This window comes from Tamandua tetradactyla, chromosome X, assembly GCF_023851605.1.
Source record: "Tamandua tetradactyla isolate mTamTet1 chromosome X, mTamTet1.pri, whole genome shotgun sequence".
Taxonomy (NCBI): domain Eukaryota; kingdom Metazoa; phylum Chordata; class Mammalia; order Pilosa; family Myrmecophagidae; genus Tamandua; species Tamandua tetradactyla.
The window spans coordinates 170,240,486-170,263,045 of record NC_135353.1 but is presented as its reverse complement, the minus strand read 5'-3'; the positions used below and the strand labels follow the sequence as shown (position 1 = coordinate 170,263,045).

The following is a 22,560-nucleotide window of genomic DNA, read 5'->3' as shown; positions in this document are numbered from 1 at the left end:
CATTCTATAGAACGTACAACAATTCTAAAAAAATGTAAAGTTAACTATTTAAAAAACGAATGGGTTGAGGGTAAGTAGGGGTACAATGCCTACAAAGACTCCTTAAGAGAATGATCAAAAAGGAACAAAAGTCTAAAGGGTGAGGTTGTGAAGGACATTAGCCAGAAGTTGTATTACCAAGCAAACCACTCTACTGAGATGGAAACTAACCTCATTTTTCTTCTGTGTATCTTTCCAGAGGACATGGGCAGGCTGGGAGAGGTGAGAGACCTTTCTCTCCAAGGCACTTGAGCATCTAAATAGGAAGGTGTATGTAAGTAACCTGGTAGAGTTCTTTTTTTTAATAATTTATTTTATTTTATTTTTTTAAATACCAAAAAAACACCAAACACAAACATTCCAATTTTGATCATTCATTTCTACATATATAATCAGTAATTCACATTATCATCACATATTTGCATATTCATCATCATGATCATTTCTTGGAACATTTGCATCTATTCAGAAAAAGAAATAAAATGAAAATAAAAAATATTTCATATAACCCATACCCCTTACCCCTCCCTTTCATTGATCACTAGCATTTCAAACTAAATTTATTTTAACATTTGTTCCCCCTATTATTTATTGTTATTCCATATATTCTACTCGTCTGTTGACAAGGTAGATAAAAGGAGCATCAGACACAAGGTTTTCACAATCACACAGTCACATTGTGAAAGCTATATCATTATACAATCATCTTCAAGAAACATGGCTACTGGAACATAGCTCCACTTTTACAGGCAGTTCTCTCCAGCCTCTCCATTACATCTTGGATAACAAGGTGATATCTATTTAATGCATAAGAATAACCTCCAGGATAACCTCTTGACTCTGTTTGGAATCTCCCAGCCATTGACACTTTGCCTCATTTCTCTCTTCCCCCTTTTGGTCGAGAAGATTTTCTCAATCCCTTGATGCTGGGTCTCAGCTCATTCTAGAGTTTTTCTCAATCCCTTGGTGCTGAGTCTCAGCTCATTCTAGGATTTCTGTCCCATGTTGCCAGGAAGAATCACACCCCTGGGAGTCATGTCCCACGTAGACAGGGAGAGGGTGGTGAGTTTGCTTGTTGTGTTGTCTGGAGAGAGAGGCCACATCTGAGTGAAAAAAGAGGTTCTCTTGGGGGTGACTCTTAGGCCTAATTTTAAGTAGGCTTGACCTATCCTTTGTGGGGTTAAGTTTCATATGAACAAACCCCAAGACTGGGGGCTCAGCCTATAACTTTGTTTGTCCACACTGCTTGTGAAAATATCAAGAATTCAACTTGGGGAAGTTAAATTTTCCCCCATTCTCACCATTCCCCAAAGGGGACTTTGCAAACCTTTTTATTCACTGATCAAATCACTCTGGGATTTATCGAGGCATCACTCTGGACAAACCAACAAAATCTCATGTCCTACTCAAGGTTCCATGTACTTATGGTATTCAATTAAGCTGTCTACATAAGTCATATTAGGAAATGCACTAGTCAAAATATAAATTTTGTCTGGTAGAGTTCTTGATATTTAGTAGGTACTAATGAAAGAGTTGGGGCCCCACAAATAAGGACATTTACAAGATGGAAGCTCCTTTCCACTGAAAGGGGAGAACTGGACTGTCAGTTACATCAGCAGCCAAAACCTGACTGTTTTTTTTAAACACGTAGAATTCAGTACTTCAAAGAGAAGTTGGACCTCATAGGGATTGTTTGTTAAAAGAAATAGTCAATAAATAACTTGTGAGCAGATAAAGAAGCTGTTCCTACTCCTAGACAAGGAAAACCCTATACCCCTTAGCCATCATCATCCTATCTGCCATTTCCCCAATTGTAGGTAGCTGTGAATCAATTGTCTCAATTTATTATGGGGACTCAGACATGAAAAGGAAGTGAAAACTGCAATGGTATATCTTGAGATATGGAAAGGGTCTCCACACACTGTTTGCAGGGGGGACAGGTACTTCATAGGTGCTGAGTCTGTATTGCATCAAGATGACCCTAGAGAAATCTAACCATTGGAATCAGTGTTCTTCAGAGAAACAGAACCAACAGGAAAAAAAAAAAATATATATATATATATATAAAGAGATGTACTGTAGGAATTGATGAATCGACTCATACAACCATGGGGTTTGACAAGTCCACAAGGCAATCTCTGCAAGCTGGGAACTTTGGAAAAAGATGATTCTGAAATTTGTCAAATCCAAACTCTGTAGGGTAGGCGAAAAGGTGGACACTCCAAAGAAGGTAAAATTGAATTCACCAGGGAAAGGTGGATGGCCGAAATAGAGTCAGGAATTCTTTCTGCTGTCTGAAATCCTCAGTTCTGGCTTTAAGACCTCCATCTGATTGAATGAAGAGACTCTCCTCATTGCCAAATGCAACCCCTTTTGTAGCTGTAGATGCAATCAACAGATTGTAGATGCAAATCCATCTTCAAAATAACCACACTGTCATAATAAGGCCGGTGCTTTCTTGGGACCAAACAAATGGACACAATAACTTAGTTAAGTTGATACATGAAATTTGCCATCACAGGGTGTAATGAGCAATACATTTTCACTTAGGCACACTCTACAATCACATAAATGTTGGGCAGACTGGTAGTTCTACCTCTTGGGTACTGCTTTCTAGTGATAAATCAGAGTATCAACTTGCTGTCTTAGTTTTCCAAGGTGGTATAGCAAATACCACACAATGGTATGGCTTAAATAGCAGGAACATATTGCCTCACAGTTTTGGAGCCTGGAATGCTTGCTTTCCCCCAAGAACAGTGGCATTCTTAATTTCCTATCACATAAAGATTTCCTCTTCTTTCTGTTGACTTCTGGCTTCCAGTTCCTTCCCAGGGACTTCTCTGACTCTGGCATCCAGTTTCATTCTGTCTTTAAAGCCTCTAGTAATCTGATTAAGACCTACCCTCCTCATTCACTTGAGCCACATCTTAACTAAATATAATGGCTGTAAGCGCTCCTACTTGTGATGAGTTCACACCCACAAGAATGCAGATTAAGAATTTGTCTAAATCCGGTACATAATCCAATCTACCCGACTGGAACATCCATTCGACTTACTGAATTTTGCTGATATCTGTCCACTTGCTTTAGGCTTGTAGTCCAAACTGAGGATATCATAGTTGTATCGCTGGTCCTAGAACTATCTCCTGGAGACCCCATGGCTGATCTTGATATAAACTTAGAACAAACACTTTAAATATTTCTGTCATGGACTTGCTGACTGGTTCTCCATGGAAACTGCACACAATGATAAGAAAAGTTCTCTCTGGTTGCACAATTTCCATTCTAAAATCTTTGACTCAACTGTTCCCTTCCAAGCCCTTTATAAAATTAGAGACAATCAAGTGCTGAGTGGTTGACTGAGTAGAATGTCATTACTATAGCATAACACTAAACTCAGTCATTGTTTTTCATTACTGAGAATGGCCGTCACAGGATTTGCCTAAGTGTAAAACTGTATTTGTATTTTCCTTCCAAAGAATCAGTATTTTCTCATATTAATCAGTTGTCAAGCTTGACCATCTCATTTTCTTGGCACTTAGAACCAATTTTCTAAATGACCGAGTGATTTCTCCAAAAATAAAACTGCAGTCATCAATCCCATTATGCAGTGAACAAATATCCTGAAGCAAACAAGCTAGCATCTTGAGGCACTGTTTGTATGTGTGTGTGTGTGGGGGGGGTGTTTCTGATCAAGCAACAAAAAACAGAAAATAGCAATGGCGATAAAACCTTGCAGAGGCACAATGCAAATGAATCTATCTCCACTGAACCCCTAGAATATTCTTTTTTCTAAAAAAATTTATTAATTAAAAGAAATTAACAAATGAAGTAAAAATTAACATAATCAGTAATTCGCAAAATCATCTTAGTTGCATAGTCATCATTTCTTAGAACATTTGCATCCATTCAGAAAAAGAAATAAAAAGACAATAGAAAAAGAAATAAAACAAAAACAGAAAAAAAAAGATTACACCTACCATACCCCTTACCCCTTGCTTTCACTGATCACTAGTATTTCAAACTAAATTTATTTTAACATTTGTTCCCCCTATTATTTATTTTTATTCCATATATTCTACTCGTCTGTTGACAAGGTGGATAAAAGGAGCATCAGACACAAGGTTTTCACAATCACACACTCACACTGTGAAAGCTGTATCATTATTCAATCATCTGCAAGAAACATGGCTACTGGAACACAGCTCTACAGTTTCAGGCAGTTCCCTCCAGCCTCTCCATTACATCTTGAATAACAAGATGATATCTACTTAATGCGTAAGAATAACCTCCAGGATAACCTCTGGACTCTGTTTGGAATCTCTCAACCCTTGACACTTTGTCTCATTTCACTCTTCCCCCTTTTGGTGGAGAAGGTTTTCTCAATCCCTTGATGCTCAGTTTCAACCCATTCTAGGGTTTTTCTCAATCCCTTGATCCTAGAACATTCTTGTCTGCTTTTCTCGTGACCCCATCACTCTTCTTGAGTTTGCCAAGTCTGAAAATGGACAAAGAGATCATTCACACACAGTGGTTCGCACTGCAGCAAAATCTTGGCCTTCTGTGCACTCTGGACTGTTATGGAAGAGAAACGCAATGATATTTGAGCTACTCTGGTTGTCTGCCTCTCTCTTGTAACAGCAGTTTAGCCTCTCTGGTAAGTAATACGCCAATTCTCCAATGTCTACAGGAGATGGTCCAATATCCTGAACATGTCATGCAAAGATTTTCATCATCAATGATATCCCTCTGCATTCTTGGGCTGGTCCATGCTACATAATTTGGCCAACAATGTATGAAGAGAACTGACCCCTCTCAGTTCCAAGTATAAGCTTTAGAATCATTGTGTATCTCTTCCTGACTCCCATTTGTTTCCTCTATAATAGAAAGCCATGCTCTTGGTGGGGATGCCACAAAGACACCTGCATGTAATGTAAAGTATAAACCATTGCTGATTATAATTTGAGAATGATTTGTTGTAACAGTAGACGCTAGCATGAGCAGACTAACCCAAGTATTTAAAACAAAACCAAATTAGCAACTCACATGCAAATACTACTGCAAGACTTCAGACAAGTTGACATTTACTGCATTTTCCTTTTTCATCATATTAATATTAACTGTAGGTGGATATTTAGAAGAATTTACTTCTGCTTAGAAAACTATTTTCTCAGTTCAAGCTGCCCAGAAGCAGATGCTGAAGCAAGCATTCTTGGACAAGTGCCTTGCAAAGGAAAGTACTCCAAGGAGAAGCAGGAAATGGGTGGAGAAGGCAGAAGAGGGAAGAGAAAAAGAGCCAAGGGAGTGTGCTATTCAGACCACATTTCGTGGAAGCCTATTCCTCCCCATGTGATTAAATGCCCCATAACTGGGAAGAAACATAGTGGAGGAAATTTCAACAAGAAATAGCCAAACCATTCCCTGGGTTTTTTGATTTGTACTTGGGATTTATAGCGTGTGATTGGGTTTAAGTTAAGATGTTCCAGAGATTTTCTCTCTGGTTTGTGTCAGACTCATGCTGCATATTGGGGATATTTGGGGTTGCAAAATTCTACCAGTTTATCACACTTGACTTCCATCATTTTCGTACCTGTTCCTCATGTTTAATAAGAATTTATGAACTGCCCATTGGACATCGGAGGAAGTCAGGTTAGGTTTGGTTAGGCAGATGTTAATATAAAACAGGGAATTCAGAAAGTCTTATTTATTTTCGAGAGAGTGATAGATTTTGTTAACTTGGTCTTTTTTCCTTCTAACTATGATGCTATCCTATCCAGTGTGATATTGCTTTCATTCTAGGAAGAAGTATTTTGTGTATCATGATCGACTGCCTAGAGGCATTCTCACTTATGCATCCTCGAGTTCCATCTCAGCTAACCAATATGGAACAAATGCAATAAATAAACAGTAATATTTGAACACTGCTCTGTTACTGGGAGCGGCTTGAGACCTTTGAGATGGGTATCTAGAATTTGATAGTGGCCACCTTTGCAAAACTAAAAATAAATCATTTTTCTTTTGTTAAGTGAATGCCAGTTTATTAAGAAAGGATCATTCTAGCTATCAAAAATTCATTAATATTAACACTGTCCAAAGCAAAAGAAGTAGCTGTTGAGAATTTGGTGCAGACACAAACTTAGAGTTGAAATGTCTGTGTTTTGATTTTCTCAAATTGGTAATGGAAAAAGCATGTAATTGCTACAAAACGAACAGCTTTCCAATTTCCAGAGCTACTTAGAAACACACGATTGACAATTCTGCAGTTAACTCATACATCAGAGTTAGTGAACATTTGCAAGTGTAGAAAATGGAAATTTTCTACCCCTTATTCCTTACGACTATAATTAAGTTATTTAAACAATTCAGATTGAGGTTGTTTGATTAATCACATCGATTTTGAAAATCTATGGGATTATGAGGACAATTCAAAAACCTTAAGAGAATACAAAATAATGTACTCCTTGGAAAATCAAGTAATGAATGAAATGGAGAGCACTCATACATGTTTTGTGGCTCAATATTAATCATTTCGGCCAGCTTTTTATCTAGATACGAAAAACTCCACACACAGCCTGTCATATTCTCCAACCCAAATTACCAGCTATGTGCATGTTCTTTCTTAGGCATGTGTGTGAAGGTCTATGTATAAATCTTGGGGAAAAGAAACACACGAAATTATAGAAATTAAAGTCACCATTTAAAACCCACCATTTTGCCTAAACATCTATCCAAGTGGTCAATTACTCTACCTCAAAATAATTTTCTTTCTCTTGCGACTATTTCTTATAATCTTATATAACACCCATGAGAGATTAATATGAATCAACTGAAAAGGAAAGAATAAATAACTGCCCTGAGTAAATTAACAGGCACAAGCATTTAGTTTCAACTCCTAGTAATGTTTGCTTGGTTCTGTCATTTGTTTTTCCTGACTATTTTATTTCTACCAGGAACAAAAGGGTGCATGCCAACCATTGAAATAGAAATTGTAATCCACTTAATAGAAGTTCTTAAAATTTGCCTTCAGTATCCATTTAGAGAAATGCGATTCTGAGTAAAGAGCTTTTCACACAAAATCAAACTGACAAATATTTCTCGTTAGTATATATTTATTCGTACTCTTTTGGTTCTTTCCATGATAAAGTTTTGGAACAAAAAGCATGCTCAGATCTACTGAACTGCCATAAATAGGGGAGTGTAAGAGTGAAATAAATGACTACCATCCCCCTTAGTTTGTTAAGAAGGAATTTTGGTGCCCTTGTCACTTGTATCCTTCCTATGGAAGAGACAGTATCTTCTCAGATGAAGGTTGGTTAGTTTTCTCCCTGGAATTTTAATAGCATGAATCTGGATACGATATGCATTGATTAGTCTTGATTGATTTTACAAGGTGCCAAATGCTTCACATGGCAGTTTTCCGTTTTTGTGTGTGTGTGTGTGTGTTTGCATGTGTGCATGAACACATGGAAATGAACATACATATGACAGTATACATTGAATGCTATCCCAACAAATAAAATTATACCCTTCAAGAATACATAATGAGGTCGTTTCCATTTCTGAACAGATGCTTAATGTAGTAGTGTTTATGAAGTTATAATAAATTCCATTCACTGCAAAAATATCTGTATAGCTGACGAGGCTTTTGTATTTTATCACTTTAAGTGCCTGTCTTCTCCATGAAGCTATTTGAAAAAATCTAGTATTTGTGTATGGTTCAACTGGATCCCATGAATCGAGCTGTACAATCTGAAAAGTTCGATATGAAATTGTTTGGTATTTGGGGTTTGTGCGTATTTGAAGCTGTTATATACTCCAGAAAAGTCATATTTTTAATCCAGTCTAGTGGGGGCAGACCTATTTTGGGCAGGACATTTTGATGTTGTTTGCATGGAGATGTGACTCCATCTACTCAAAGTGGGTCTTAATCCTTTTACTGGATCCCTTGATAAGAGAGAACTCAGAGCTAATGTAGAGCAGACAGATGAAACCAAGACACAGATGTTTGGAGATGCTAAGTTATGATATGAAACCAGAGTCTGCCCTAGAATCTGAGTGAAGGCCTACAGATGCCTAGAGAGAAAACCTCTGGAAAGAGGAGATGGGAAATCCATTTGTAACCAGAAGTCAGGAGAGAAGGACATCAGATGTGGCCATGTGCGTCCCTGTGTGACAGAGAAAAACTAGATGTCCAATGCCATCAGCCTTTCTTCAGAGTCAAGGTTATCTTTCTCTGGATGTCTTAATTTGGACATTTCCATGACCTTAGGACTGTAAATTTGTAACTTAATAAATCCCCTTTGAAAAAGCCAACCCATTTCTGGTATAATGCCTTTGGGAGCTTTAGCAAACCAAAACAGGGCTTTTGTTTGGGTGGAGATGGTGGAACAGAGAAGCAAATTGCTGTTTGTTGTGGGGTGTCAGGAGATGCTTAGTAAAATTAAAAGTGAGAGGGATGCAGAAACAGCAGAACCAAATTAATGTTTTGCTATGAACTAGAATTAATCAAGCTAAAATAGGTAGTCCAAAGTGAGAAATTGTATCTTTGTCAAGTGATTTTGAGTAAAAGACATGAATAACAATGTACTTTGGCTTTTTTCAAATCTGACCAACTTGCTCACTCCTCCTTTCCTTTGTTCTCACACTTTTGTCTTCAAATGCTGTATCCATTTGTTTAGATGAAATCACCCACCTACTCTTTGAGCACAACTGGATGCAGAATGATTGTCTTCTACACTTGAAAAGGCAAACTTAAATTTGACCATCATTGTGCATCTAATCAGTGATCATGAAGCATTCCCCCAAGTTTTCCATTTCTATGCAGAACATAAATGGGCATTGAACACCATTTTTTGCCAACCAATATACTGTAAAAGGTAAACAGATTGAAAGGTTAATTGGGCATGGCTTCTTGATCTCCCATAGGTTACAGACTTGGAAGGGATAAAGGAAGCAAAATGATGATTAAAATACATTGAGAAAAGCGAAAACATGTAAACCTGCCTAGGCCTCTATAGAGTACAAGACCAGATGTCTATTTAGAGTTTGGCTCCCTGTATGGAATGAATGATCTCCTCCATGTAGACACATTCAAGGCCTAACCCCTTGTCCTATGAGTGTGAACTCATTTACAAATAGGACCTTTGAAATATCTATTGCGATGAGGCCAATTTGAGTCCTCTGTTCTTAAGAGCAGAGGAAAACTAGGTACAATATTAGAAGCCAGACGTGGAAGCCAGAGATAGAGACAGATATCTTCTCCTAGGATGGAGGCAGAGATGTTTTTACAAGCTAAGGAATGCCAAGAACTGTTGGCAAGCTGTGATGGTTATGTTCACGTATCAACTTGGCCAGTTTCTGGTGACCAGTTCTTTAGTCAAGCAAGCACTGATCTGTTAATGTGAGGACATTTCATGGACTTAAATCATCAGTAACTTGATCATATCTGTGGCTAATTACATCTATAATCAACTAAGAATGGTGCCTTCAGCAATGAGAGACATTTCATCTAATCAGATGAAGGCTTTAAAAGGAGAAGTGATGAGTTCAGCAGTCAGAAGAGAGAAGTTTTGTCTCTACTTCAAACTGGCCAACTTCTCCTGGAGAATTTATGACCTTCATTGGTGCTCCAAGCTTACAGCCTACCCTACGGAATTTGGGCTTGTGCATCTCTACAGTTAGATGAGATGATATTATAAAATTGTATAATATTTATAGGTATTTCCTGTGGGTTCTACTTCCCTAGACAACCCTAATATACAAATCAATACATACTTTGGGAGGAAGTATAGTCTGCTGATATGTTGATTTTAGACTTCTGGCCTCCAAAACTATAAGAAGATAAATTCCTGCTACTTGAGTCAACCAGTATGTGGTATTTGTCATAACAGCCCTTGCAAACTAAGATACTTCATCTAACGCATGAAAGCTACGCCTTCATAAATCACCAGGACCCTACACACTGCCAAATCCAATAGTTAATTCTGCTCTGTTCTGCTCCAATTTGACTGCTCAGTTTTCCTGACAGGGTATTCATGTCTCCTTGAGATCTCTTCAGTTTGCTTCTAGGAAACCACCCACTCCTACCTAATTGGATATTCCTTTGCATTCACTTTGCTGCCTGCTCTTCATCTCCCTGACTTCTTAAAGTTGGAATGTCACAGGGTAATTGGTCCACTTCACATTCTTTCCCTTTGAGGTCTCCTATTGTGGCCTTTAAGATAAGAATTTCATTTTCATTTAAATACTAACTTAAATGCAACTTGTCATACTAAAATTGTGCCCCCAGCTTCAATCTCTCTCTGAAATACACCATATCTATATATTCAACCATCTACTTTGTCATCTCCTCAGGAAGTGTAAGAGAAATCTCAAATTCAATATATCTGACATGAAATATCTGTTACGCACACACACGCCTACACACACAAACAAAACAACTGTGTTCCCATCAGAGTTTCCCACATCTGCTAATTCCAATATTATAGTTTGCACAGAAAGCTCTGTCATCCTTCACCCTTCTCTCTCTCTCACACTAAGTTTCACCTCCCAGTATGTCCTGTTGAGTTCATTTTCATGACTCCAACTGCATTCACTTCACCTAAGCCCTCTTCTGTTCTCACCTAAACTACCACAGTCATTTCAAAAATGGGCTGTACCTACAGTCTAATCTCAACACAGGAGACTCAACATTTCTTGTAGAACATAAGTCTGATCCTGTCAACCCTATGTCCAGATTCTTCAATGGATTCTTCTCTAATTCAGAGGAAAGGACATTTAGTCCTTGTTGGGTTGAGTGAGCTCCAAAGGCTGTGGCCTCCTGGGATCAGCCCCCTTACTCATTCCATTTTGGGCTGCAGATAAATATTTTTATGTACAGATAAATATTTCTTAAACCAGGTTTTTTTTTTTTTTTTTTCTGATCCCGTCTCTATCTAAGAACCCTGGACTTGATCCCCGCTTCTGCCTGCACCTCTTATTCTCAAGAAGACTGCCTGGCCAGACCTTTAATTTCCTCAAGATTCCTCCCAGGTCAGTTTCTCAGTGCAGCTGAACCTGACTTTACTACCTAAACCTGCAAACCACCCTGCTATTTCTGGTCCCTTAAGCCTTTCTAGGTCCCACATCACTCATCCTCTCCAGGCATACAGCATTCTCTACTCACTTCAGATTATCCTTTATTTTAACCTTTCCATTCTAACAGATCATAAACTTCTTGCAGGCAAGCATCTCTTATCTCTCTTACTTTTTATTCTTACTGATTTATCTCAGTATCGAAAACAATGTCTGCTACATATTAGTGAGATAAATATTCACTGAATACTTAAAAAAACAAATTTAATGCACATTGCACTAATAATTGTCAATTGTCTTTGATTTTGATGTGTAGTATAAATTATGTAAATGTAAAGAATAAAGCATCAAGAAAAATCCTTTTTTCAAATATCAGATTAGATAGATTCCAAAAAGTGGCATAATAGCCAGAAACTATGAAAGAAGAAAAATGAATTACATTTCTAATATGTACAGAAAAATATTTCTTAAACCAGGTTTTTTTTTTTAATTGGAATACAGGAGAAAATCTTTAGAACATATTTGATCAAGAGCTAATTCCCTACATAAAAGAAAAAGAAACTTCTAAAATAGAAAAAGAAGACTAATAACCATTCAAGAAAAATGGGCAAAGAAGCAGAGACCTCACAAAAAGGAACTAGAAATTGCTTTTATACATATAAAGAGATATTCAGCTTGACTCATACATATTTAAGAGCAAATTAGAACTATGCTAGGAAAATATATCAGAATTTTAATTTCCATTGTACTGGTGATCATGTGGAGAATTAGGCAAATACTTTGTGGAAGTTTAATTTGGTTAAATCTAATCAACAAGTAACTTGCTGTCATGTCTCAGTTTCAAAGGCACATACACTGTTCTTTTTTTAAATTCTCTTATATGAGTTACTTAGCCAATATGAGGACAAACAAGTATATACAAGGATAACCACTGAAGTATTCTTTGTACTAGCAAAATTCTAGTACAAAATTAAAAATCCCTCAAAAGTAAGTGATAAAAAAAAACATGCCAGAGACCTAGGTTCGATTCCCAGAGCCTGTCCATGCCAAAAAAAAAAAAACAAAACAAAGAAAAACGTAACACATCCATGCTGTTGAATATGTTACAAATGCTGAAAACAAGGAGGCCGATGGTCATCACACACTCTACACACATGAATTGAGTATATAGCTCTGCCCTTCTATCCACTTCATGTCTATTTATTTTCTTTATGAATCACAAAGGCAAGTCCTGAAAATTTATTCCCTTTATATAATGAGAAACAGAAGCACAAAAAAAGGAAAATACATTATGCACGATCAGGCATCTAGTACTTGAAGATGACATTTTAATGCACCTGGACAAAGACCCAGATATGTATATACATATATGTATATGCAGTCTTTCTTGTGATTGGGTGCCTATAATCTCTTAATATATGTGTATATTTATATGGGGCAATTTCCAAAATACATATTTCAAATTAAAAAGACAAAAGTACCGAAAAATGGGCTGTTAGACTCTTGTTTGTATGTATTATTCTAAAGCAACAGTACACACAAATATGTTTTCATTTTTTATTATAGTCTTGGAATAATTTGCAATAAATGAAAGCACAGAATGGCTTCTGTGAACCTTGAGTGGGAAAGATAATTATTTCTACCAGATAATCCTTTGGAGCTTTTAATATTTTTCTCTTTCATGTAGTGCATGCTTAAGAAATAATTTTTTAAATTAAGAATAAAATCTTGAAAAGAATGTATTCCTGACTTTAACCAAAGAGACAAATGTTCATGGTCATCTATAGATTTATCTCCAATACCTCATATCTACCCTCCAAATTTATTTAGAATATTATTTTAGATCAATGTTATCTACCATTTTAGACACATTTTTAGCATTATATCCTTTGAAACATCTATTTTTCAATGTCTTCCTGTAAATGTTGCCCAAATGTAGTTTGCATTAATCTGTCTTTAGCCATTTTAAGAATGAGCTCCCAAAGTTTACTTGAAATGCCATTATTATCTCTAGCCGTATTTAATTAGGCTTTCCTGATGAGCATTCTAAATTGATTCACAAAGTTGATAAGGCTTTGATGAAGTCAAGATTTATTCCAACCACTTCTTTGGTGTTCCACCTTCCGAAGGGGCACAGATAATTTTTAAAGCCCTCTCTTCCATCCTTCCTTTTTAAAAAATAATTAACAAACATAAGAATTGGTTCACAAACTTAATGCAGCAAGAATGACAATCAGCATTGGCAATTCTGTTCTCACCTTCAGATTATTGATGGAGTACTTGTGAATACACATGTGTGCCTAGAGAAAACTATTCAATACTATTTGAGGTATTATTGTTTAATAGTCCACCCACACTTGATTTAACCAGTGGGACCTCAGAGAGAAAACATAGCTGAAGGCTAAAGGATCTTATAAGGAATAAATAGCTAATTGTTTATGACTCCAATGAAATAGCTTCTAGATTGGAGCAGAGCTGCAATTTCAGTTCCATACTTTCTTACCGTACACCATTGATAATAAAATTGTGAAGCATTAGAGCTGAAAGAAACATTAAAGCCATGCTTGTTCTGAGTCTTCACTTTATAGATGGGGGAACCTCCTACATTCAGATCAAGAAGAAGGAAACTTTGGGTTCAGAATCATTTAATAAATATTTACTGGACCTTGGAAAACACCCAACATTGTCAGTCTTGTTCCAACACTCTTGGTCATGATGCTTATGAGACACCATTGGGCCTGACTCAAAGAATAACTAATGGAAAGAATAATAAATAACATGGAAAAATAATAACCCCAATCCGTATATAAGAATTGCTTATAGACCTAAGCATTGTCCAATTGTATGTATTTCATTTTACCTATATTTCTTCAAATATCCTGTGAGAAGGATATGATGATTTCTATGACAGATGCACACATTCAATTGAAGAGAGAGGAAAGAAGTATCCAAAGAGCAGGGACCAGAAAAATTGAGGTGATGAAGTAAAGAGAGGGCTATCTGATTTGAAAGACCAGTGCTTAGTTTTCATGAATACTGCTTAAAGAGTCAATAAAATATTTTGCAACATTACATAGTTGCATATTCATCATCATGATCATTGCTTGGAACATTTACATCTATTCTGAAAAACAAATAAAAAGAAAACAGAAAAAATATCATACATACCACTACCCCCACCCCTCCCCCTCACCAATCACCAGTATTTCCTTCTAATTTTATTTTAACATTTGTTCCCCTGATTATTCATCTCTATTCTATATGTTTTACTCGTTTGTTGATATGATAGATAAAAGGAGCATCAGACAAAAGGTTTTCACAATCACACAGTTACATTGTGAAAGCTGTATCATTAACCAATCATCTTCAAGAAACATGGCTACTGGAACACAGCTCTACATTTTCAGGCAGTTCCCTCTAGCCTCTCCACTACAGCTTGACTAACAAGGTGATATCTATTTAGTGCATAAGAATAACCTCCAGGATGACCTTGACTCTGTTTGGAATCTCTCAGCCATTGACACTTAATTTGCCTCATTTCACTCTTTCCCCCTTTGGTCGAGAAGGTTTTGTCAATCCCTTGATGCTGAGTCTCAGCTCATTCTAGAGTTTTCTCAATCCTTTGATGCTCAGTCTCAGATCATTCCAGGATTTCTGTCCCATGTTGCCAGGAAGCTCTACACCCCTGGGAGTCATGTCCCACATAGACAGGGGGAGGGTGCTGAGTTTCTTGTTGTGCTGGCTGGAGAGAGAGGCCATATTTGAGCAACAAAAGAGGCTCTCTTGGGGGTGACTCTTAGGCCTAATTTTAAGTAGGTTTGACCTATCCTTTGTGGGGTTAAGTTTCATATGAACAAACCCCAAGATTGGGGGCTCAGCCTATAGCTTTGATTGTCTGCACTGCTTGTGAGAATATCAAGTATTCAACTTGGGGAAGTTGAATTACAGAGGCACCTTTTGATTGCTGATCTCTTCCAGACTTAGGAGCTTGAACTTTCATCACTCCTCCATTATTTTCACCTCATTCACACAAAATATATATTTGTTTATTTGGTCCTTAGCGTGCTAACGAAATCCCAGTGGGATGGTTTATAAGTTCTCATGTGCTTTAGCACTTTAAGGTCTCTTAGATAGTGACAAATAAATCATCTCCTTCATGTTTTTAAGTCTGTTGCTTCTTCAAAAATTAATTTTAAAGTATGGGCCCTACTACACGAATTTTATTAATCTTCCCATTAATTTTATATATGTATATATTCAATATAATAGTGCTTGCTCCATATCTATGAAGAAAGTATATTATATTCCAGTTCTGGGTTTGTCCCATGTGAATGGGACTTCAGCTATGACATGGACTTATCACTGGTAAGTTATTTTCAAGTGAGCCCACTCCTTGTACCTCATAGAGGAACATTCTAAAGGTGATAGCTGAGGTAGTGAATGAAGACAATGCAATGGTGGTCTCACTGCCTGTTGCATCATAAATAGCAAGTTTAAGTCACCAGAATGAACATGATTAGGTCTTGTGTTTTCTCAGCCAATTTTTCCCTTCAACTGAACTTATTTTAACATGAATTAATGTCTGCGTAAATTGTTCTGGAGAACATAAATTACACCAATGGAAGTTAGTTAATATGGTCCTTCTATTCCTTGAATTAAGGCATTTTTTCTTGAGAGACCAAGGATATTCAATGAGTTTCACTATTAACCAGCAACCATTTGTTTGTTAGGTACTCAGTACATTGAGCTTGATTTATGAGCCCCTTAACTTGTGCTATACAAAGTCAGTAGTTCTTAACCTGGGGTTGATTTTGATGCCCTCCTCAGGAGACATTTGCAAATGTGGTTGTCACAAGTGGGTGAGAAGATTGGTATTCCTGGTATCTAATGGAGTCAGGGATGCTGCTAAACATCCTACAATGCACAAGACAGTCCCACAATAAAGAATTATCCATCCCTAAATGTGTGGAGTAGTGAGGTGGGAAAACAGCACAATGATATCCCTATAATCTGAATCTCATGTATACAGAGATGACTTCATCTACATCTTTTGGACATTTACCTTTGCATTCATTCCCCTCTAGCCCAGTAACAAGATCTGTTTTTGGTACTGGTTTAGGAACAAGAATCAGATGACAGCATCTCAAAAACAAAGTCCATCCAAGTGGACCGCTTCTGGACAAATGTGTTCTGCAGAGACAGTGACCAGTCAGCATTCCAGCATGTCATTTCCTGGTAAAGATGGACTCAATTCTGGAATGAGTATTGAAAATTCACCCTGTCATTTTCCATTAGGGATTAGAACACACATTCTGCAGATGCCTGCTTGGGAACTGGTGCCAATCTTTACAAAGATAAATGGCAACACTAGCTTTCATTGGCCACTGCCATGGAGATTCTGAGCAAAAGAGTGTACTTTAGTATTGCCACACAATACTGCATGGAAATACCCCAATGCAGGATAAATACATTCCTGAGACATGCATCTTCTAATTTGGTCATTGTTTTCCATGGAAGGTGTTTTACTTTCCTGGAAGGCAAAGCAAAAACAATGCAATGGGTTGGTTTCAACATTGGGTATTCATTGGCTCATGGTTTGGAGGTTAGAAAAAGTCAATTAAGCCACCACCAAGGTAATGCTTTTTTCCCAAAGATTGGGGTTCAGGAACTGGTTGCTGGCAATCCTTGGTCCTTGGTTTTTCTATCACATGATGATGAAGATGGCAGCCTCTCCTGGCCTCTCACTTCTCTTTCAGGTTCTTGTTTCCCTTGGTTGTCTCTTTATCCAGCTGAACTTAATTCTATTTATAAGAGATGGGCAGTTTATAGGATTAAAACGCATCGTGAGCCACATCTTAACTGAAGTAACCTCATCAAAAGGTTCCACTTATTTTGGGTTCACATCCAAAGGAGTGAATTAAGATTAAGAAGATGCTTTTATTCTGGGATACATCACTCCAATCCACCCTAGAAGGTGATAACATCTTTTGAAAATCCTTTCAGGACAATAATTTCCCTCACATTCCCATTGTTTTCCCCTAATGCATATTATGATGTTCCTTTTTATAAAGTATGAAAAAGAAGTATCACTATGCATACTTGCCTATGTCCACACAGCAATTCATGAATTATCACTACAGTTGTGTGCTCAGAGATATATAGGTGACAATGAATATAATGGATGGAACTGTGTCCCTTTTTTTTTTTTTTTTTTTTTTTAAAGGAAAGACAGAGAGAAGGAAGGAAGGATAGAAGGAAGGAAGGAAGGGAAACATCTTTAAACATTTTCTTGTTTTTATTGTATTTTGTTTTTCCGTTTTTTGTTACATGGGCTGGGGCCGGGAATCGAACCGAGGTCCTCCGGCATAGCAGGCAAGCACTTTGCCCGCTGAGCCACCGCGGCCCGCCCGGAACTGTGTCCCTTTAAACGACATCTTCAAGTTCTGATCCCAGGTTTCATAAATGTGAACTTGTTTGTAATTAGGGTCTTTGAAGATGTTGCTGATTATGATAAGGCCAAACTTGATAAGGGTAGGTGCTAATCCAATACAACTGGTATCCTTACAAGGAGAGGAAATCTGGACACAGAAAGAGATACAGAGACAGAGAGAGAGGTGGCTATGTGATGGAGGCAGAGGTAGAATTATGCCAAAAGCCAAGAAACATCATGGATTATCAACCACTGCCCGAATTCGACAGATACAAAGTTGCTCAGCTTTTCCAACAACTTGGTGGGACTTCTGACCTCCAGGACTGAGACAGGGCTCTTCTGTTCAGCCAACTGGTCTGCCGTATTTTGCAATAGCAGGGCTTGCAAAGCATGCTAGTCACAAAAACAACGTTTGCATACTAAAGCTCAATAGGTTTGAAATATAAATGGAGTATACAAACATTACATAATTTATATGTTCAGTTATGGACAAATTAAATTGTTTATGCCTGCAGTTTAATTTGAGTCTTTTATTTATTTATAGTCTAAGAGACTGGAATGGACTCCACAGTATACTGGAACAGCCGTAGATGTGAAATTCAATGGAGAAAATAACTAGACAACTTCTCAAATTGAGAGATGTTAAAGAGTATGACTAGTAATTTGGGGGACAGAATGAGCTTGTTACTGAAATATTTTGCTTGTGTCATAGCCCAAACTGCACTGGGAGTATGCGTTATAGACAGCCAAAGAATTTCACTGGCAAAGCAGAACTGAAAGCTGTCACTGAACTCAGATGCTGTGGTGGCCCAATATCAAAAATGAACTATTAGACAGTGTTGTCAAAAGGGTCCTTTTCCCCCATCTCCTTGCAACATTCTCCTTAAAAATAATTATAAAGAAGCATATTTTACAAAACTCAGACATTGTAAAAAATTAATAAAATCCATGCATGCCTCTAGACATGGCATCATTAATGTTTTACTTAAAATCATTCCATTTTATTTCATAGGTGTAAAAGGAAACACATGCACAGTTTTGATTATTTTGCACATTGAAATCACAGAGAACATTTTGTATTTATAATAGATTTATATTGAAACATATTATGTGTATGCAGGAAATTTCACAAAAGATATGTTTACATTGGATTTCTCTCATGCAATACCACCTAGATCAAGAAACAGAACATGAGAATTCTTTAGAAGTCCACCTCATGCTCCCTCCCAGGAAACACCCCCTTTCTTTGCAAAGACAACCACATTCCATGCAACATAAAAGCATCCCTTGACCTGGTACTGACTTTTATATAAATGGAATGATAAGGAAGGTCCTCTTGTGCTCTGGCTTAATCTGCCAAAAATTATTTTGGTAACATTCATCCATGATAAAGAGGGTGATGAGACCCTTCATTTCAAATGCTGTAATGATTCCCTTTTAGGAACAGCCACAGTCTACTCGTCTGTTTCACCTTTCATGGACATCTTGTCTGTTTTCAGTTTTTGGTGACTCTACAGAGAAGGGCCAGGAAGATTCTTAAAATAATTCTGCATGTGTCTCTATATGTGCATGTGGAAATATGTAAATAACTCTTTTGGAAATGCTGGATCGAAGGTGATGTGTCTTTTTAGCTTTGGTAAATATCACCTGGAATTCCCCAAAGTTGTTGTTACCAACGTATGTTCTCTTCAGTATTGTGTGATACCCTTAGCTGTTCCAGTTTCCTTCAACCACTGCTATTTTCTGACTTTTTTCTTTATGACCATTCTGGTGGGTATGTTGTTAGATCATTTGATCTTTAATTGTTAGATCTTTGATTGTTAGATCTATGTCTCATTAATTAAAATTATTTTGGAGGTTCAAGCAACAGAAATGTTCTATTGATAGCTTGAGCAAATATGGGAAATCTAGGGGAAAGAGACTCATCCAATCTTCCAAAATCAAAGAACGTGTTTAACCCAAAACACTGTGAAATACCAAGGCAGGGCTGATGATTTCCCAGGGGCAGTTCTTTCTCTTCCTTATTAGAAGACATTTCTCAGTGTGGCCCTCTTCCAAAAACTCCTATTCTACTCTTTGCCTCTGCATCCTACTGGCTCCTAGAAAACAGAATTGAATTGTCCACCCTGACTCAAGGACCCATTCATGGATCAATCAACTATGGCCAAGACTTGGGATCTTCCTAAAAAAAGGATAGATCTGCAGAAGTTTTAGTAATGGCTAGGGATGGGGCATAGCAACTCCTAGAAGATTGAGTGCATACTGAAATGGACACAACTGAGCCACTCTTAGATTTAAACAGCACGTTAGGAGAACCGTATGATGTCCTACTTCATTCCAAATGCGAGGCTAAGGGCAAAGATCTCGTCATATTGCCAATGCACAATTTATCTCTTATAACCTTTCTTTTTGCAAAGAAACACAGCTATGAACAGACAAAGTCTGGGGTGATCATGGGTGGAATTTACTTGGCTGAAATGCAGAGTTTACTACCAGGCATTCCATCGAGTGGCACAAACATCTCCAAAAGGTACATGTCAGGGCATTTGTCACCCCACTCTAGTCAGGATTCTGTCTTATGATGCATAAGGCCATCTGTAATGTCTCAGGGGAAAGGTAAAATGGCAGCCACTGGGTTAGCAAAGGATGTGACACGTGACACGGACAGACATCTCTGCGGCAATGGGATGTGAGCGCCATTTTCAAGAGCAAAATCTATGAGGTCTGTGGCTAATTTCCAAATTCCACGTGCTTGAGCTTATGTCCAAGAAGTGAGTGGAAGCATTTTAAATGCAACTCTTCAAAAGACTAAGAGGACATGGAGGGGAAAAGTGTGTGGATTCAGCACGCTTTTAAAGATAAATGGAGCATCCTCTTCAGTACTTTCTTAAGTCCTGATCTTGATGTGTGTAAATCATGAATCAATACATTGCTGCATAGTGCATTTTACAGTTAATATATCCCTAATAGTCCTGGGACAAAAAAAAAGTCTTAATTTATAGCTCCTCATGTTTCTGTCAGCATAAATACTGGTTTGACATTCCATACTGCACTGAAATTACCTACGCATAGATAAGAATGCTTATCATGTTGTGTTTTTCTTTCCCTAACGTAGTACAGCAGCCTGAGAATTTGGCTCTTCAGAAGATTTATGTAAATGGAAAGTCTTTGGTTCCCAAGCAATATTATCCTACAGGAGATAATGTATAGAAAGATACAGTGATCTCATCTAAAAGATATTTAACCATCTGTATTTATTTGCCAGATATAATCTTTCACTATTCATTCTAAAATCAAATTTCCATAGAAAATAACATAATACTTTTTTGAAAGCACTAACCCATCCACTTGAAAGGTCTCAGTCAAAAGCTGGCAGCACTCCGGGTATAAGCTAAAAATAAACCTTGAGCTCATGCAAAACAGCTCAATATAAACGTATATCACATTTATAAAAATGTGTTTTTGAATTAAATGCTTCGGTAATATCTTTATTTTCAAAATGCTTAAAATCTGTCATCTTGTATTTGACTTGCAGAAATTTTATGATATTAAAAAGCAGGCAAGTGTTAAGGAGGAAATCCCGTTGCTCTAATTCTAACATAAACCAACATAAATTCATGTTTTCTGCAGTTTATGGGCCCAGTTTCCTATCAAATATGATACCATTAAACCTCGTCACTTTGGTTCTCCATTTTTATTTTTTCCTCTCCAGTCTCCACATCCCATTTTCATTATTCAGGCTAAAACACTGGCAGTTAAAATTTAAGATTCACCTTCGCAGAAGTCTCCAATTTCAATAGAAGAATAGTTATTCCTAAATAAGAGTAAAATTCCTAAACCATAAATCTCTAAAGGAAAGAAGTTGGTTATTTTGATGAATTAGTGGCGATATTGAGGAAAAGCATTCTGCCTGCTCAGTAGCCTGTTATGCTATTGTGATGGGAATTCTCTGCTTTCAAAAGTTGGGATTGGGAAAGAACTGCCCTGAAGTTCTCACATTAGGTCAGCGGTTGCATTTGTAGAAGAGAACATTTTTGTATCAATGCATAGAACTGGGCATCTGGGCCCATTTCTGAATGGGTGCTGTCTACACTCCATGGAGATCTTGCATAAACCAGATTAGCTCTTCTACACCCTTGCAAACCATTCTAAAGTCTTCTGGGCAAGAATCCTAGGCAGAGGAACACAGAGGACGTTCTCCCGCCTTAGCAGGACACCTGTATACAATCTGTGTGTTCAAACCTTTCACTTGCGGTGGATGTGTGTTTGAGAACCACGCAAACCAGAATAACAAATGTTCATGAGCTTAACCGTTAAATGACTAAGGCTCACAAACAGCATCTAAGCTCAAACTCCCCATTCCAGGAATTTAAGAAAACCAATTGCAATCGTCATTGGGAATCTAAACAAGCCTTGGTAATTCGAAAGTTTTGTAGGCTGGGGAGAGAGAGTAGGGCTCTCCCCAGTCAATGGAATTAGAGGCTCCTCTGCTCTTTGACCTACAATAATACAGCCAATATGCAAAGGAGACTTTACTCAGTGGGTTGGGAGGTGGTGTGGAGAGGGTAGTTTGGTGTTTTGGTTGGCAATGTCTGGAGACAGTTTTGGTTGTCACTCCTGGGACAGGGTTTGCTACTGGTATCTGTGTTGTATGGGTCAGTTCCTCATTGGAGACCCAAATGTCCATATTGTGCAGATGGAGAAGACTTGCTCTAAAGCCACATGGTGCCTCCAAAGGAAGAGCCCCTGCTGCTTCTCTCCTTTGCTGTAGAGAACAGGGACCTAAATTCCAGCCTCCCCTGATTCATGCATAGATTTTTCTCTGCAGACCAGGCCATGTCCTCCTGACCCCTTTCATATAGCTGTTAAGTTATCTATGTCAAGAAGTTAAATAAGTCTATCGATTTTACATGATTCTTACCTCTCCACATTACGGTCTAGCTTCTCTGTCTAGTTCCTGGGGAAACATATTTAAAACTCCAACAAAATATCTCCCCCAGCCCTAATTCTTCTTAGAA

At 37.6% G+C, this 22,560-nt stretch overlaps 1 long non-coding RNA gene across 1 annotated transcript in view; it reads right to left on the bottom strand.

Annotated features, from left to right (window-relative positions):
• Window positions 1-209: 209 nt before the first annotated feature.
• The window catches only part of LOC143670157 (uncharacterized), a 78,656-nt gene continuing 56,305 nt past the window's right edge, over window positions 210-22,560 (bottom strand). Inside the window, exon 3 of the long non-coding RNA XR_013169284.1 lies at window positions 210-295. This is a non-coding gene — a long non-coding RNA (uncharacterized LOC143670157). The remainder of the gene's footprint in view (window positions 296-22,560) is intronic.